The sequence below is a fragment of the Setaria viridis genome, chromosome 7 (genome assembly GCF_005286985.2).
Source record: "Setaria viridis chromosome 7, Setaria_viridis_v4.0, whole genome shotgun sequence".
NCBI lineage: Eukaryota > Viridiplantae > Streptophyta > Magnoliopsida > Poales > Poaceae > Setaria > Setaria viridis.
In genome coordinates, this window is record NC_048269.2 from 23,131,077 (window position 1) to 23,147,505 (window position 16,429).

At 47.6% G+C, this 16,429-nt stretch overlaps 1 pseudogene; it reads left to right on the forward strand.

Moving 5' to 3' along the window:
* The first annotated feature begins 11,369 nt into the window (after positions 1-11,369).
* Positions 11,370-12,714, forward strand: LOC140223480 (uncharacterized; annotated as a pseudogene).
* Positions 12,715-16,429: the final 3,715 nt, after the last annotated feature.

The following is a 16,429-nucleotide window of genomic DNA, read 5'->3' on the forward strand; positions in this document are numbered from 1 at the left end:
GGAAGATGAAAGCGTCACATTCATACCCTGGTTACATCTCATGTATCCCTGATACCACTCACTTGTAATAGATCTTGTACGATTCATCCATGCCTAATTTCTCATGCTCAAATAACAGATGTCTTTGCTTCTCATGCTCAAAGGTACAAATAGCTGGAAGGACATGTTTCGCGTGCCTGACTGTTGATGCACGGTTTGTCCAGCTTTGTTTTATGCATCGACGAGTTGACTTATAATTAGTATTGTTGTTTTTCCAAAAACACGCAAAAGGTGCTCTAAAACATGCTTATATTCTGGAGTTTTGGTTCATGCACCTCTCATTAGACAACTGTTGCGTCTGGTAATCAGAAACCGTGCTCTGATTCAGTTGGACCTGGGAGATTTGGAGAGGCAAGCTATCCTCCTCATCTTTATCTGCTGACGAGGCCCTATTCCTTGCTCAATAATTGGATGCCTTGGAGGTGAGGCCGCGATTCCTTGCCCAATAATTCGATGCGGTAGGCATGGTTTGGTTCCAGCGACTGCTTTTGTCTCGTGTTCGTTGTACAGACTCGGGGACCCATCTGGCAGGTCTCGTCCCGTTGGGGGTCACCGGGTCAGTAGCTGAATCCTCGTCAGCGTCGGACGAGAAGCATCTCTTCCGCGAACGTGTCTGCTTGGTTTCAGCAGCTCTCGAGTAGATCGAGACATGTGGCTTCCGTAGGCTGCTGGCTGCTGGCTGCTGCTTCGCCGAGCCAACCGGCCAACCGGGGAGGTTCGGAATTCAGATCGTGAGCTCGTACGTCGTCAGCAGAGCCCTGATGCTTCTTTGCTTCGTTTTGCCTGGGTACCATCACCATTCACATGCTGAATCCATCCAGATGAGGAGAGGTGAGTCGCTGAGTTGGAGACCCGGCGCGTCGGGGCACATTCCCACCGTGGTGGAGGAAGCCACTAGTGATTCTCGTGGCGGCAGTAGTCGCGTGCCGCCTACTGCGGCGTGCGTGGGCGTATCTTCCGCAGCCAAGCCGCGGAGAGATAGGTTCCCGATTCCAAACGCACTACGAGATCGATTGGCGAACGACCTGATCATGTCTGATATCACCGACGGACACGCCGAGTTATTCCGATCCGGCGATCCCTGACCAAGATTTCTTTGCGGAATCTAAGCTTTCGCTCCCGCTCGCCGCCAACCATCCGTTTAACAAAAGCCAAGGGGAGGAATCACATCTCCTCGGCGCGCCCAACATTCCGGCCCCGGGCGCGTGCAAATGCCCCCTTTCCCTTTCCGAATCCTGATCGCCGGCGTGCCGGATCTCTCGGTCCCGTGCACGAGCACGAACCGGAAAGGCCGGAGGGCATCAGGCATCAGAGCCCCGGACTGCCTCGGAGCAATCGTCGTAGATCACATGAGCAGGCGTGTGCGATGTCTCTCCGACTGCGGATCGCATGAGCAAGCAGTTGCTCCGAGCAGGATTTGCCGAACCTCTGTTCGCCGCCCGTCGCCGGCCACGCGCCACCGTTTGCCAAACGTTCCGGCCTGGACGCGTGCAGATACGCACGGAGCGACGCGTGATCACCAATGATGCGCCCGAGTTCGGTGGCGCGAACAAGCTGGAGGAGGAAGCAGGCGTGCCGGCTCGTGCGCCTGCTTGTGCCGTGTCCACACCCCTATACCGTCGATCGCGCTGCCGCGTGTCGCCGTGTCGCGTCCCGTTCCCGTCCCACGAGACGCGTCCAGTTGGCTGTGGTGCTGTGGGCGCGTGGTGACCGGCAAGTGCCCACCGCGACATGCCTGGCCGACTGACACGGCGAAGAAGAGAGCACGGCTCGTGCCGTCGTGCGTTGCGTGTCCCGGAGCTATTCCCGAGCTGCGGCATGCGCATTCTGGGAAGGGCATGGCCGCATGAGCAGGGGCATTTCGGCACCTCCCTCCCAGCTGCACTAGTCTCTTTTCGGAACGGCCTGCGGTAACAAAGGAGGAGGAAGGGGAAGAAGGGTTGGATGGCCCATGTAGCGGCATGCGGCAGCGGTCCAGCCGAGCGAGCCAGAGCCCAGCCAGGCTAGTCGTACGGACCGAGGATATCACGACTGTGCGAAGACCCCAGACTAGTCATTATCTCCTCGATTTATACGTTGCGGATGATTTGGCTGACACCTTTGGAGTCTGTTTACTACTTTTGTAAATCGTTACGACTGGATTTTCGATAAAAGAATCAGGAAGCCGCACGGGAACTCGACGCGTACCCATCTTGTCGCACACCGTCGTAGCGTGTTCTTTGGCCCGAGAATCCATCAGCAACGCGATCGATCGGCAATGGCGGACCAGGAACAACCCGACTGGTTGGACCTCCCCTCAGACCTCCTGCGGCTCATCGGGCAGAGGTCCCGCGAAGCCGTCACCGGGCTCGCCGCGTTCCGCTCCGTGTGCCGGACATGGCGCGCCGCGGTAGGGCCGGCGCCGCGCCTCCTGCTTCCCCGCGCCGGTTCAGACTCGGGGTCATCTAAGCACGTGCTCGTCTTCCCCTTGTTGCGCGGCTGGTCCGTCGTCGTCGATGCCCGCGACGCATCCTGCCATCTCTCGCACCTGGCCACGGGCGCGACGGCTGCCCTGCCCAAGCTCAACGCCGTCTGGGACGGCGGCCGCATCAGGAACCTAATATACGTGCATCGTCCCGACGCGGAAACAGCTATCCGTACCAGCGCGATATTATGCTTCACCTACCTCATTTTCACGGATTTATTACGCTTCGCCGTCCACAATGCCACGCCCGACGCTCCGGCAGCGGAGGGCATGACGATCATGATGTACCACATGATGCATGGGGCAACGGGTGTGCTTTTCTGCCGCCCCGGAGACGCGGCCTGGACCAAGGTGGCGAAGCCCACCAGACTAGGCGCCGGCTTCTTCGACTTCGCCTACCACGACGGCAGGATGTTCGGCATGGATATCGACGGTGAGATGGCGGTGTACGATGCCGCGACGCTCGACGTCCTCCACCGGGTCCAGCGTCCGCCGGCCACGCGCAAGTTTGTCACCAAGATGTACCATGATGCTGCTCGGTTAGAAGAGTTCGATTACGTCCATCTTGTTTCGTTACCTAGCAAGTTGGTTTTGATCAGGACTAGCGTGAAGTCTTCCCAGCCAGTGGCCTTCAACATCTTCGAGTTGGGCTCTACGCCTGACGGTCTCGCTTGGCTCAAGGTAATGGATGCTGGCAACTACGAGCTGTTCCTGGATGGATACCACACCACCTTTTGGGAAAATAGCGCCAACAGCGGAACTCGGATCTACTATGTTCATGACGAGCACTATGCAATAGTTTCATCTGCCTACTGCTACAGCATGCAAGATAATAAATTGGAGTGCATATACAGGCCACCGGAGAATAGCCCCGAGTGCTCAACCAAGCCTAGTTGGTTTGTTCCCTAGTTATTAGTTCAATTTATTTTGCATGTAGATCGATAGGCTTTTTGTTACTGTGGCGCACGGTATTTTGTTTTTTTAATGTTTTCCAACAAATAAAGTGTTTATCTTCCCAGCCTCGTGCGTTTTCGGTTTAGAAATTTATTCGAATTTCTGATTAAGCTTCACAATATACTGTTTCAACTTTGAAGCACTAAGTACATAGACAAATGCCCATCCCCATACTGGGTTAGGTAAAACATTGAAGCACTAAGTATATATACAAATGCCCATCCTCATACTGAGTTAGGTCAGGCAACGATCTAAACTAGTACAAAGAGGTCATATCCAATATGAAGTGTTTGATATCACGTGCTAAACTTTAGCAGTATCACATCGGAGGACTAAACATGAGCTAATTACAAAACTAATTGTACATATAAAGTCTAATTTAAGAGACAAATCTATTAAACCTAATTAATCTATCATTAGCAAATGGTTACTGTAGCACCACATTGTCAAATCATGAACTAATTAGGCTTAATAGATTCATCTCACGAATTAAACTCCTTAATAGATTTATCTTCATCTCACGAATTAAACTCCTTAATAGATTTATCTGGCGAATTAAACTCCATCTGTACAATTAGTTTTGTAATTATCCGATGTGACAGGTGGTATCCAAATACCCCTAATAAATCTGTACGGCTTCTGCCTTTTTTTTTCCCGTCCGTCCAGACAAGTGGGTCCCACTTGTCATAGGGCTCCGTCCCTCCCCCTCCCGTCCGTGCACTGCCGCCGCGACGCCCACTGCCAGTCGCGCGAGAGGTGTACCGGGGAGGTCCAACACGCACCGGCCGTCGCCGCATCCCGCATCCGCTACCCACGCCCGCGGTCCCCACCGGCGGATCCCGCGGCTGCTGCCCGCGGCGGCCAGCCCCGCCGGATCCCGCATGCGCCGGCCGTCCTCGCCGCCGGATCCCGCACCTGCCGGATCTGAGAGAGAAAGCGGTGAGAGAGAGGGCGCGCTTGCGGCTGCTGCTGCGTGTTTCCATACAAGGCAAGGCGCGCGAGGAGATGGGGGCGGCGGCCGGCCGGGCGGCCGTGACTAGGCGGCGGCAGCGGGGGGGCGCGGCGGGGGCGAGGAGGAGACGCCCGCGACCTCGAGGTGAACACAGCCGGGACGCTTCATGGGCCGACCTACTAGGCCGTCTCCAAGCCCACCTAGCTTGGTTTGCTTCCAACCCCCAACCCAACGAAATCATTTGCTCCCCCCTCAAAAAAAAAAAAAACGAAATCATTTGCTCGACAGGCTCGCCATGGCAATACTGCACGAATCAATACCGCTCCTCAAAAAAAAAATACTGCACGAATCAATACTGCTCCTAAAAAAAATACTGCAGGAATCAATGATGAAAGAAATCGACACGCAAAGCAAAGCAGGTAGATTGATCGATAGATACACTGAGAACCGAACCGCCATGTCCGCTCGAGAACTCATTTTTTTGCGACACGCGGCGCAGCACGGGAAGCTCCACAGCGCAGAGGCTCTCGGAGCTCTTGAAATCTTACATAATCGGAGGCGGCGCTCGTCACGTCGCATCTCAAATGTTGAGAGATAAAGGGATTTATTTTATAATTTTTAGAATGACTTGTTTTCTTTGGGATGGAGGGATTAAATGCAGTTAGAGCTGATGCTTCGCGTGGGTGTTGTGCAGCTGTCGTTTGCCTATTTGAATGACGAAGGAGCATAGAAAAAAAATCAAGAGAAAGGTAGGAATGGTGCTTAGCACGATCGCCTCTTACATGTGCTTCGTATATTGGTCCAAAACAATTTAAACTGTGAAGTAAATTTGACTATAAAAATTAGATACAAATGAATAAGAAGAGAATTAAATAGCAATAAAACTAATCCAAAGAATAAAAATATATTTTGTAGTTCAAAGATCTTTCCATAGATAAAAATAGGGACCGAAAAATTTTCTAGAGCACTCGAACTTAATGTGTGAATAATTGAGAATTTAAACGAAAGCTCTATATTGGATCTTTCTGAAAATTAGATGCCAAAAGAGATGACCCATATCCTCCACGGTGAAGCGATGCCATCTTTGATCGAAGCACCTACAAAACGCTCCTCCTGTGGGCGGCTGAGCAAGGCGAAAGCCGAGTGAGCAAAAGTGGTGGTAGGGCTATGACAATCAACGATAACAGTTGTGCTTAGCCAGTGGCGGTGACTCCACGCTGAACAAATGACAGCTGAGGATCATCAAAACAAGACAACTTGCGAATAGCAACAGTTGGATGTTAGACTTTTTCCTCCCGTTGCAACGCACGAGCATATGTGCTAGGATATATAAATCCATATTAAAAATGTCAATTAACCTATTACCTGAAGTCCGTATCGGATACAACTATAATCTTTCCAATCGTATTGGATTTGGATTATAATTTTATACTGTTGATCTGAGACATAATCAGTTTGTGTCGTTGTAGGATTTAGTTCATATAGAATATAATGCTCGTCAGTCGTCACACTGCAACTAGCCAATTTCTAATTGTAACTGTTTACCTTGTGATTAGCACAACACTCAGAGACTTTATCAAGTTAATCTACCGTGATGTTTTTGCTCCTTTACTGCATTGCATTCAGTGTATTAGTGTTCAGTTTCAGAGTAGCTTGATTTACTTTGGCATCCTTCCCTTCTGAGCTTGGGGTTCCTTCCCTTCAGTATCAGTGTCAAAGCATTCAGAGTTCTTTAGTGTGGCCGATTAGCACACTAACTAGTGGCAAGTACAGCATCCATTGGGTGGCGTGTGCCGTTGTATACGTCTTGCGTGTTCTGTTGATCTGCTTCTCATCTTCCTCATACGCCTTTATTCTGACTTCAGAGTTCCGAGTGGCTGCCTTGCTATATGAATGTATCTGAACACAGGTCGAAGAATACTGCAAGCCAGAGAAGTTCCTCTAAAGCAGCCAAGAAGTGTGCGGCAGAACTGGGCCTTCAAAATTCAAAACTGCGGGGAGCCCCCAATTTGACCCCAAGGCCTCCACGGTCGCGAGCAATCCGCGCTTGAAGCACCAGCAACTCCCATACAGAGACCAAACGGCGCACAACTGCATAAGGCAACAAGCAAATCCCCAAGGAAACCCCAAAGCCATAGGTTCCTTGTAGCTGATTGAGCTTACCTTAGGTTCCTATTGTTCAGAGCTATGTCCACCTCTGATGATAACACCTGTATTTGGCCAAGAAACACCTGTTCGTTCTTGGGAGCAATTCCAATGTTCTGACGAAAGCTAATGGATTCTTGTTGATGGATGTGGTAGTCTGTACCATATCTTTGTGCTCCAATCTGAAATTTGAAACTGCTAAGTGGGCATCTTGGGATGAAAATGCAGGATTTTGGTATAAACTGTTCGCTGCAATTTTTGCTAACTTGCAGTAGTGCACGCCATTAGTTGCTTACTCTGTTGGATATTTCTTGAGTGCTAAATTCCTGTAGATTTGGCTGTTGAACATAAGATTACTCTTTCTAAAGTTCATGTGACCTGCTTTGCTGGTTCTTGTTCTGATAGCATTTCTGTTTGCTTCACATTGTTTTCTTACATTCCGGTTCAATGATGCTACTGCTGGTATGCAGTACTAGTAGCAGACTGAAAAGCTAGTTAATGAACTTTCGTTTATACTGCTGGTATCAAACACAATCAGTTCGCTTGGAAATTCAATTTTCGGTGCCACTCAGCTTTTACAGACTATATCGTAGTATAAGTATCAATGATGATGTTTATTGCTTCAGTCATTGCTTCGATTGTGTAGTGTGTGCATGTCTCTGATAGAGTTCATATGTTTTGATCGTCGGAATGGGAAACCCGGCCTAGTTTCACTGTCGTGTCAAAGAGATTCAGACTTTCAGACTTCAGGCTGATCACCAATTGTCACTGCTTACCTTGTGATAGGTAGAGATCTAAAAGACTTTACAAAGTTGTTCCCCGCTGATGTTAACTCTGATGTTTGATGCTTCTATTCAGTGAATGGTGACGAGATTTTTCAGTTTTCCGAGTTGCTCATACTGCTCGGGGACTTTGTGTGTTCGTCAGCCTTTGCTCAGAATCGTTTCCAATTCCCAGGTGCCACTATGTGTTTTTCTCCAATTCCTTGTGTAGCAGCAGAACATGCTGCTGAACAATTCAGTTCTATCAAGCTTGAGTTTCTTGCCAGCTCTCTATGCGTTCAGACATCAGAGTAGTTCATGCACAATGCACTGACGCTACTAGTTTTATTCACAATGCACCTCCTCATTTCTGTAGCTCAGTTTTGAAGCGAGTTGATGTGCATAGGCGTAGCAGAGTTGCAGTTGCTGCTGCGATAACCCGGCCTGCAAATATCCCAGCAGCAATGCCCATTGCCCAGTCATCCCAACACGCTCGCCACAATCCAAGAGCGCGAGAAAGAAAGGCTGAGGAGCATCAACGCGAGCGCGTCCACCGTGTCAAGGAAGGAGCAACCGCCTGTAACCGCCATGAAGCGTCGTCCAGAACGCCTTCAAATTTGTATACGGAGGGAGTATAAATCCATATTAAAAATGTCAATTAACCTATTACCTAAGTCCGTATCCGATACAACTATAATCTTTCCAATCGTATTGGATTTGGATTATCATTTTATACTGTTGATCTGAGACATAATCAGTTTGTTTCGTTGTAGGATTTGATTTTCAGAGTTCATATAGAATATAATGCTCGTCAGTTGTCACACTGCAACTAGCCAATTTCTAATTGTAACTGTTTACCTTGTGATTAGCACGACACTCAGAGACTTTATCAAGTTAATCTCCCGTGATGCTTTTGCTCCTTTACTGCATTGCATTCAGTGTATCAGTGTTCAGTTTCAGAGTAGCTTGTACTGAGTTCCAGTAACATAGGAGCATCCCAACACGCACGCCACAATCCAAGAGCGCGAGAAAGAAAGGCAGAGGAGCATCAAGAGTCAAGAGGAGCGCCGACGTGAGCGCGTCCACCGTTTCAAGGAAGAAGCAACCGCCTGTAACCTCCCTGCCACATCCTCCCCTTTTTAAACCATCCCGCTCCCTGCCTCCCTCCCAGCAACACGAGCGACCCAAACCCAAACACCATGGCGTCCTCCTCCTCCACCACCACCACCTCTTCCTCTTCCTCGACCACCGCCGACAGCAGCCCGGCGTCCGCGCATGGCGTTCTTTTTCTTGAGCTCCCAAAATCTGAAGATTTTGTTGTCAAACCCATGATTAATGTCCCTTGTGACCTGCTTTGCTTATTTCGATGGCATTTTTGCTTGCTTGATATGATTGCTCTTGCGTCTTGTTCCATGATGGCTTCAGCAGTTACTGTTTACCATACTGTTATGGTACCTGAAGATTAGTGTATGACTGATGGTGCCAATTGACTAATATCTTGCAGTAATAGGGACTTGTGCCTTCTCAATGTGTAGTTTCAAGATTTCTCTGCTATTTTAATGTATGCAATGGCTAATTAGGTGATTGGTGTGTTAAATCAGTAGCAAGTTTCCATATCGATGCATCGATTCTCTTGAATATGATGTTTATATGCCCATCAGGCCAGTGAGAAATTCCAAAATTCAGTAGGGGTGAACTTTGAATCTTTGATTGCTCCATATGACGTTCTGCAGAAGAATCCACTAATTTCCTGCTGTCATTGTGGTTGCCCAATCTGAAAAGTGTCTTTCCAATTTCTTTTGCAGTGGCAACACGCTTTTGGTAATTAGAAACTCTATTGTCTCGGGCTAAAAATGTCTTCCATTTGTTTGTTCATTAGTTTTCAATACAAGTGATGAACTTATATCTGTACTCTTAGGTTCAGAATTCAGATACAGCCATAGTAGGCACAAACGTTGGAGTAGTAACCAGCAATTAAATGCAATTGATTTTGTTTAGATTTAGGCTTCAGTGCATTCACCTTTTGCTGTTGTTCAAGTGTAAATATCACTTCACCAGTTACCCCTGATGGTCTTTATTGATTTACTTTGGCATCCTTCCCTTCTGAGCTTGGGGTTCCTTCCCTTCAGTGTTAGTGTCAAAGCATTCAGAGTTCTTCAGTGTGGCCAATTAGCACACTGACTAGTGGCAAGTACAGCATCCATTGGGTGGCGTGTGCCGTTGTATACTTCTTACGTGTTCTGTTGATATGCTTCTCATCTTCCTCATACGCCTTTATTCTAACTTCAGAGTTCCGAGTTGCTGTCTTGCTGATTCTGCAACCTGGGCTAAGGCACAGTTTGTTTATGCGTGGCACACTGCACTGCCGTTTCAGTTTATTCACCGCCTCTGAAATATGAATGTATCTGAACACAGCTCGAAGAATACTGCAAGCCAGAGAAGTTCCTCTGAAGCAGCCAAGAAGTGTGCGGCAGAACTGGGCCTTCAAAATTCAAAACTGCGAGGAGCCCCCAATTTGACCCCAAGGCCTCCACGGCCGCGAGCAATCCACGCTCGAAGCACCAGCAACTCCCATACAGAGACCAAACGGCGCACAACTGCACAAGGCAACAAGCAAATCCCCAAGGAAACCCCAAAGCCATAGCCCCGTAGCCCACGGGAGATGGTCCCGTCGACTATCCCTGGGATTATATATGATGCGTGGAAATCAAAAGATTTGCAAAGCAACCTTTGTTTCTCCATGTCAGAAGATTTGCCCCCGCACTAGCAACTCCCGGAGTGATCACTGATCGGTGGTTATGCTGGGCGATACCGCAACGGTCGGCGTTCATGGCCACGGGCCCACGGTGGAGCATCGGCGGCGCGGTGAAGTCCGCGGATCCAAGCGAATGACTACAGTCTACAAGCGCGAACCTACCGGAGTGCCTGACAGGTCGCGGCGGGGCCGCGGGGTCCCAGCGATGTCGCCGTCGCCGAGGAAGGCGAGTATGGGCGGCGAACCGGCGGCAGAAGCCGAGACACGGCTGTTTGGTAGGACTCCGGCAGTCCGGCTACGGCTCTTCCGGTGCTTGCAGACGAACGTGGGGCCGGCGGGCGAGAAGCGTAGGAGGGAAGCGATCCGCTTTGACTTGGTCTTGAGATCCTAGCCGCGGGAATGGGATCCAATAGTTCAGATGGCCTAGTGCCCGGACGGTAAATGAAATACCGTTCGGGGTGGGCGGTAAGGTGTCCAGCGGCCAGCGCGGGCTCCCACCGGAGGTCGTCAACCATCCGAGGAGGATCCTCACGGCGCTTGGTTTGGGGACCGTCCCCACGGAAATTTTTTTCCTACAGAGCTGCTCACTGTAAAGAGCAATGCTTATGGCACTACTGTTTCTGAGAGATTGTTCTGTTTGGGCCACCGAATAGCGAATAGTTCAAGAGATTGGCAGTTTGGCACACAGACAACTAAATCGTCTCTGTTTTTCAGATCAGTTGTTCATAATAATCGGATTGGAGATACTCCATGCCCCATCAAGCACCCTAAGAGCAACTTCAAGAGTTTCCCAAAAAATTCTTCCCCAAAACGAGGTATTGGGGGCTTGCTAAAAATTTTTTTCCTAAAAAATATATCAGCCCACAGCAGATCGCTAAAAACTACTCCCCAATAATTTAAAAGAGGTCACGTCATCGGATTGGGCCCATTTAGTATCCGTTAATTTTTTTTTCTCCAGTATCGGAGCCCGTAAAAAATCTCCGGTATCCTATCATGCCGCTGCCCCGCACGGACGCCGCCAGCCCCCTGTGCGCACGGTGAACAGCTCTGGCGCAGGGGTGAACAGCTCTGGCAGCCCTGGATTCCTGGTGCTTCCTACGTCCACGTCCTCTTGCGCTAGATGAAGGTAATGATTAGGCATCTTGTATTTTGTTTTTTTTTGCGTCACATGCTATAACGAGGATTCTGTCGTAACGAGGTTTTTTGGCCGCCAATACCTAGGATAAACAGTTGCTTTGATCTCCAACTATAATTCGAGATAGGTGAAAGGGAATTACTATGAATCGACGAAGCTTTCCGATGCATTTAGTGTTGGATTCGTCGTCAGATGATGACAGTGATGATTTCTTAATCTCTATTACTCATGTGGCCGTGAATGCGAATGAGTCCGATGATGAAACAAAACATCGTGGTTCTATCATAGGTCATCAAGTACTTCAGCGAGATAGACAGACAGGGCATCAGAGGTTGTATCAAGATTATTTTTCAGATGATCCTACGTACGAACATAGTTATTTCAGACGACGGTATGTAAACAATAGATTTATTTGGAGCATTTTTAAAAAAATTCATATTATACATGTGTCTCATTACTCTTGACATGCAGGTTTCGAATGAGGCGTACACTGTTTGTACGCATATGGAATGCCGTAGAGCAACATGATGAATATTTCGTTCAGAAAAGAAACGCTGCCGGTGTGCTTGGCCTTTCTAGTCTGCAAAAGATTACCGCAGCATTTCGGATGTTAACTTATGGAGTAGCAGCTGATGCTACAGATGATTATATCCGTATTAGTGAGAGTACTGCTATTGAGAGTCTGAGAAGGTTTGTCAGTGCTGTTGTTGAGATTTTTGGAGATGAGTACTTGAGATCACCTAATGAAGATGATACTGCTAGATTACTTGCCATTGGAGAGAGTAGAGGTTTTCCTGGTATGCTTGGGTCGATTGATTGTATGCATTGGAGGTGGAAAAATTGTCCTTCGGCATGGCAAGGTATGTATACCGGGCATGTGCATGAGCCTACAATTATACTTGAAGCTGTTGTAGATAAAGATCTTTGGATTTGGCATGCTTTATTTGGGATGCCTGGTTCCCACAACGACATCAACGTTTTGCACTGGTCTTCTTTATTCGCACGGCTAGCTGAAGGTCAAGCTCCAAAGGTGAATTATACCATTAATAATAATGAATATACAATGGGTTATTATCTTGCTGATGGCATATATCCCTCATGGGCTACAATTGTGAAGAGTATACCTGAACCACAAGGTAGCAAGAAGAAATATTTTGCAACTGCCCAAGAAGCTTGTAGGAAGGACGTGGAACGAGCATTTGGGGTTTTACAGTCTCGTTTCGCTATCGTTAGGGGGCAGCTCGATTTTGGGATCAAGACACCATCGGACAAATCATGAGGGCTTGTGTCATTATGCACAACATGATAGTTGAGAATGAGCGCGATGAGGGAGATGATTTAAATTATGATGGGGTGGGAGAAAAGGTGAATATTTCTCACGATGAAACACCTGAACTTGAGGAGTTTATTAAAAATTACAGGAATATAAGGGACAAAGATATTCACAATCAGCTTCAAGATGACCTCATTGAGCACCTGTGGCAACACCATTCAGACCTCTACAAATGATTGTCTATAGTTCATAGTAATTGTCCGGATTTTTTGCTACGTTATGCTTCAATAATTTTTGCTACGTTATAATTTTTTTTAGTTTGAGATAAACCATACAGACATACATAATTCTCTTTCAATAATTGTTACTTTCATAGGCATTCAGTCTCCATATATTGCTTCTCCAGTGCCAAGTAAATGCGCTACACATCATCTGGTCAATCGGCACTAAACCAAACAAGCCTTGTGATAAGGACATGCTTACGATGCTCAAAATAAGTCCCAGTCTTTCACGGTACTAGCAGCAAATACTTTCACCGAGTATTTATTTTCAAAAATAGCACAGGCACAAGACCATATCCATGCACTCACGGCAATTAAATTGACATTAATTTATCTCACCAACCACTCACAGAGCGATAGACATATAATAGCTGAGTAAATGCGCTACACATCATCTGGTCAATTGAATATACGCTACACATCATCTGATCAACTAAATATGCGGTACACATCATCTGATCAATCAATAGGTTCCAAAGTGAATAAAATAAGTCTATAGTTGGAAAATAGTTCCTAAATCAACAAAACACAAACATGATAGTAATTAAGCACTAGGCATAGATAGTCGGCTCATGATCTCAGCCCGCAAGGACATGTAGTATTTCTTTTGTTCATCTGGCATGGTAGTAAGGTCCATGGTCATAATCCTCTTCATCCCTCCTTTTCTGCAACTGGACCTCCTAGCTCCTCAGCTCAATAAGTAGTTTTTCATTTGCAACTCGATCCTGTTCAAGAGCAACTCGATCCTGTTCAAGAGCAAATGCTTTGTTGAACCTCTCCTCTTTTTTTAGCTCTTTCTCCCCATCAATTTCTTTCTTCTGTACCCACATATTTTCTAAGGTTGTTGTCACACTTTTTTTCTTCTCTTGTAGCAGTGCTGCTTTTGCCTTCTTCTTACCAATTGGCCTTGTCAGTGCATTATCTTCTATGCCTTGAACCTCACCTTCTCCTAATTCACTTGGTAAACTTGCACTTGGGCCAGTATTTGAGCTTGTCTTCTGCTTCTTGTTAGATGTTTTACCAACAGCCAATTCATCAATTTTAGCAAGCCATTTTGGTTGTGCTCTCAGCTTATTCCAGCAATGCATGAACTGGAATGCTTTTTGATGTTCGTCTTCAGACTTGTACAAAGCACATGCCTCTGCAACCTGCACACACCAACATCCAAGGGATATTCATATATGATATATAAACATAAAATAGTCAAAATAAAACTTGGTACTGCATAGTGAGTAAAGTACCTTATCTTGTATTTGAGATTGTTATGTTCAGTATACAAAAGTTAGAAAATAGCAGTAGATAATATTGCCAGCACTCAGCATTTCAGATGCACCATAAAGATAATGCACAGCATCAAGCACATGGTAACATCAGCAGCTCAGGGAAGACTAGTACAAGAACTACAAGATATGACGGGTAACATAAAGCTTAAGACTTTCAGCACGAAAGTACAGCCACCATTTTCAACTAATTAGATGCTAACTTGGCTACAGCAGCAATCACAACCGAACAGCTTCAAGATAAACTTAAAACATGAATTTGATTGATGAATTTCAACAAAACATGAGAACCATACCGTTCAGAAAAGTGTTGCCATCGGCCATGTGCTCAAAAGATGCAGAGGGGGTATCGCTACCAAGGTACTGCTGCGCCAGGGGATCATCGTCGTCGCCGGCAAAGCCTACCATCGGAGGACATGGTGGTCGTAAGTATATGGTAATATTACTTAGAGAATGGTTGTAAGTATACCAAAAGAACTACAATACTTGACTGCTGCGGCATGTAATTGACTGCTCTGTGAAGGAATAAGTTAAAACACATTTCAACTGAAGAAATTGAACTTTCATCAGAGTCTGGAATGTTCATGTTTGGATTGCACACTGAAATTCAGAACTGACTTGAAGCAACACTACATGGAGCTTTACAACTTTCAAATGACCTTTTACAACATAGCCTTGAATCATGCAACTTTTAGGATGTCAATTAAGAGAGATTGTAAGCTGAGTTCAAGGTTAGCAACAGATAACTTCAAGGCTTATCACTGGAACAACTCATCTCTAGCTATACAACACACCACGACATGAAACAGTACATGCTCGCCAATTAAAAAAACATGGAATATTAGGACTGCTGATCTATCCTTTTGCTTTTGCTAATTTCTGTTGGTTTGATATAATTTTTTGGCATGCCATCCTTTTCAGAAAAAAAAACTAAAGGTTAGTTTGAATATAAACTAACAAATGGAATTATCAAGAACTAATTGCATGATTCATAAATGACATGTACTAAAAATATGAAGGCTGAGCTCACACTGATCACTTGTTCCATAACAACTGATAGTACCATTTTCTAGATGACTTCAGCAGTTGATTATATCCTTGTGCTGCAAATTTGTGAGCTTATAAGTGCAATGCTTGTGGGTTCAAAAAAAAAAAACTCCTGCCACCACTGCTGCAGTGTAGCTTCACTACACAATGAGGTGCACACGATGTGTGAAATGTCAGATCAAAGTAATCTCAAACTTCTTCCCTAGTTTAAAGAATTTGGTTGCTACATAATAAAGTAATTTTTTTGTAATCTATGGGATGAGCAGAGAGCAGCAGGCATGGCATGCACGCAAGGCAAGGAACAAATTAATCTTCATTTTGCTCAATTTACAATTTCAGCCTAGCTACAATTCCCTAACACATCGATCTCATTCACAAGGCCCTAACACAAGAAGTACCAGTTAGCCACCAGATTCTGAAGTGTGTTCCAAATAATAAAAAACTGTTGTAACACAAGACGTCCCTCAATTTGCATCTCACCTCCACCGGTCCGGCCAAGATACTCACCGCCGGCAAACTGCAAATCTTGGACACCGCCATTCCATTGGGCGTTGGGGCCGCCGACGGCCATGACCCGACGCATCTGCTGCCTGCCGCGTCGATCTTGAACTTGCCGGACGGGAGCACTCGACATTGGCGGAAGACAGGTGGCCGTGTGCCGCCGGCGGTCGGGGAAGTTAGGCCGCTTGGGGAAGACGGGCCGGCCACCGCCGCAGCTTGGGGAAGACAGGCGGGCGCCGCCGCAGCTCGGGGAAGACAGGCGGGTGCCGCCGCCGGTCGGGGAAGACAGGCTGGGCCCGCGCGGGGGGCACCGGCCGGGGCGGCCTTCGGCCGGCAGCAACCGCGGGGCCTTCGGGCGGGCGCCTGGCGGCCTTCGGCCGGGCGCGGGCGCAGGGCTGTCGGGCGGGCGGCCACCGGACAGGGGGGGGGGGGGGGGGGGGCGGCCGCGGGGAGCTTGGGGCCGGGCGCGGGCGCGGGACCTTCGGGTGGGCGGCCGCCGGTCAGCGAATCTCGGGCGCCGCCGCCGCTGCCTCCGCACGGGCAAATGGCGCGCGCGGTAGAAAAAAAAGGCGCGCGACTGCCAATCTGGGCGCGCGAGAAAGGATTGGGGAAGGAAATGCGCTCCGGATATTTTCGGAAGAAATAGACGCGAATGCGGGTGGCTGTAAATATGCGGGAGTTTTACGGGAGCTGTTGGAGCTACTGTTTTGGCTATTTTTCCCTATTTAAGATTTTGGGGGAAGTTTAAGGGATCTGTTGGAGTTGCTCTAACAAAACCCAAATAGGCAAATTTTACAAAATCTTTTATGTTGGCATTTTTGCATGGTCTATTCATGTGGATG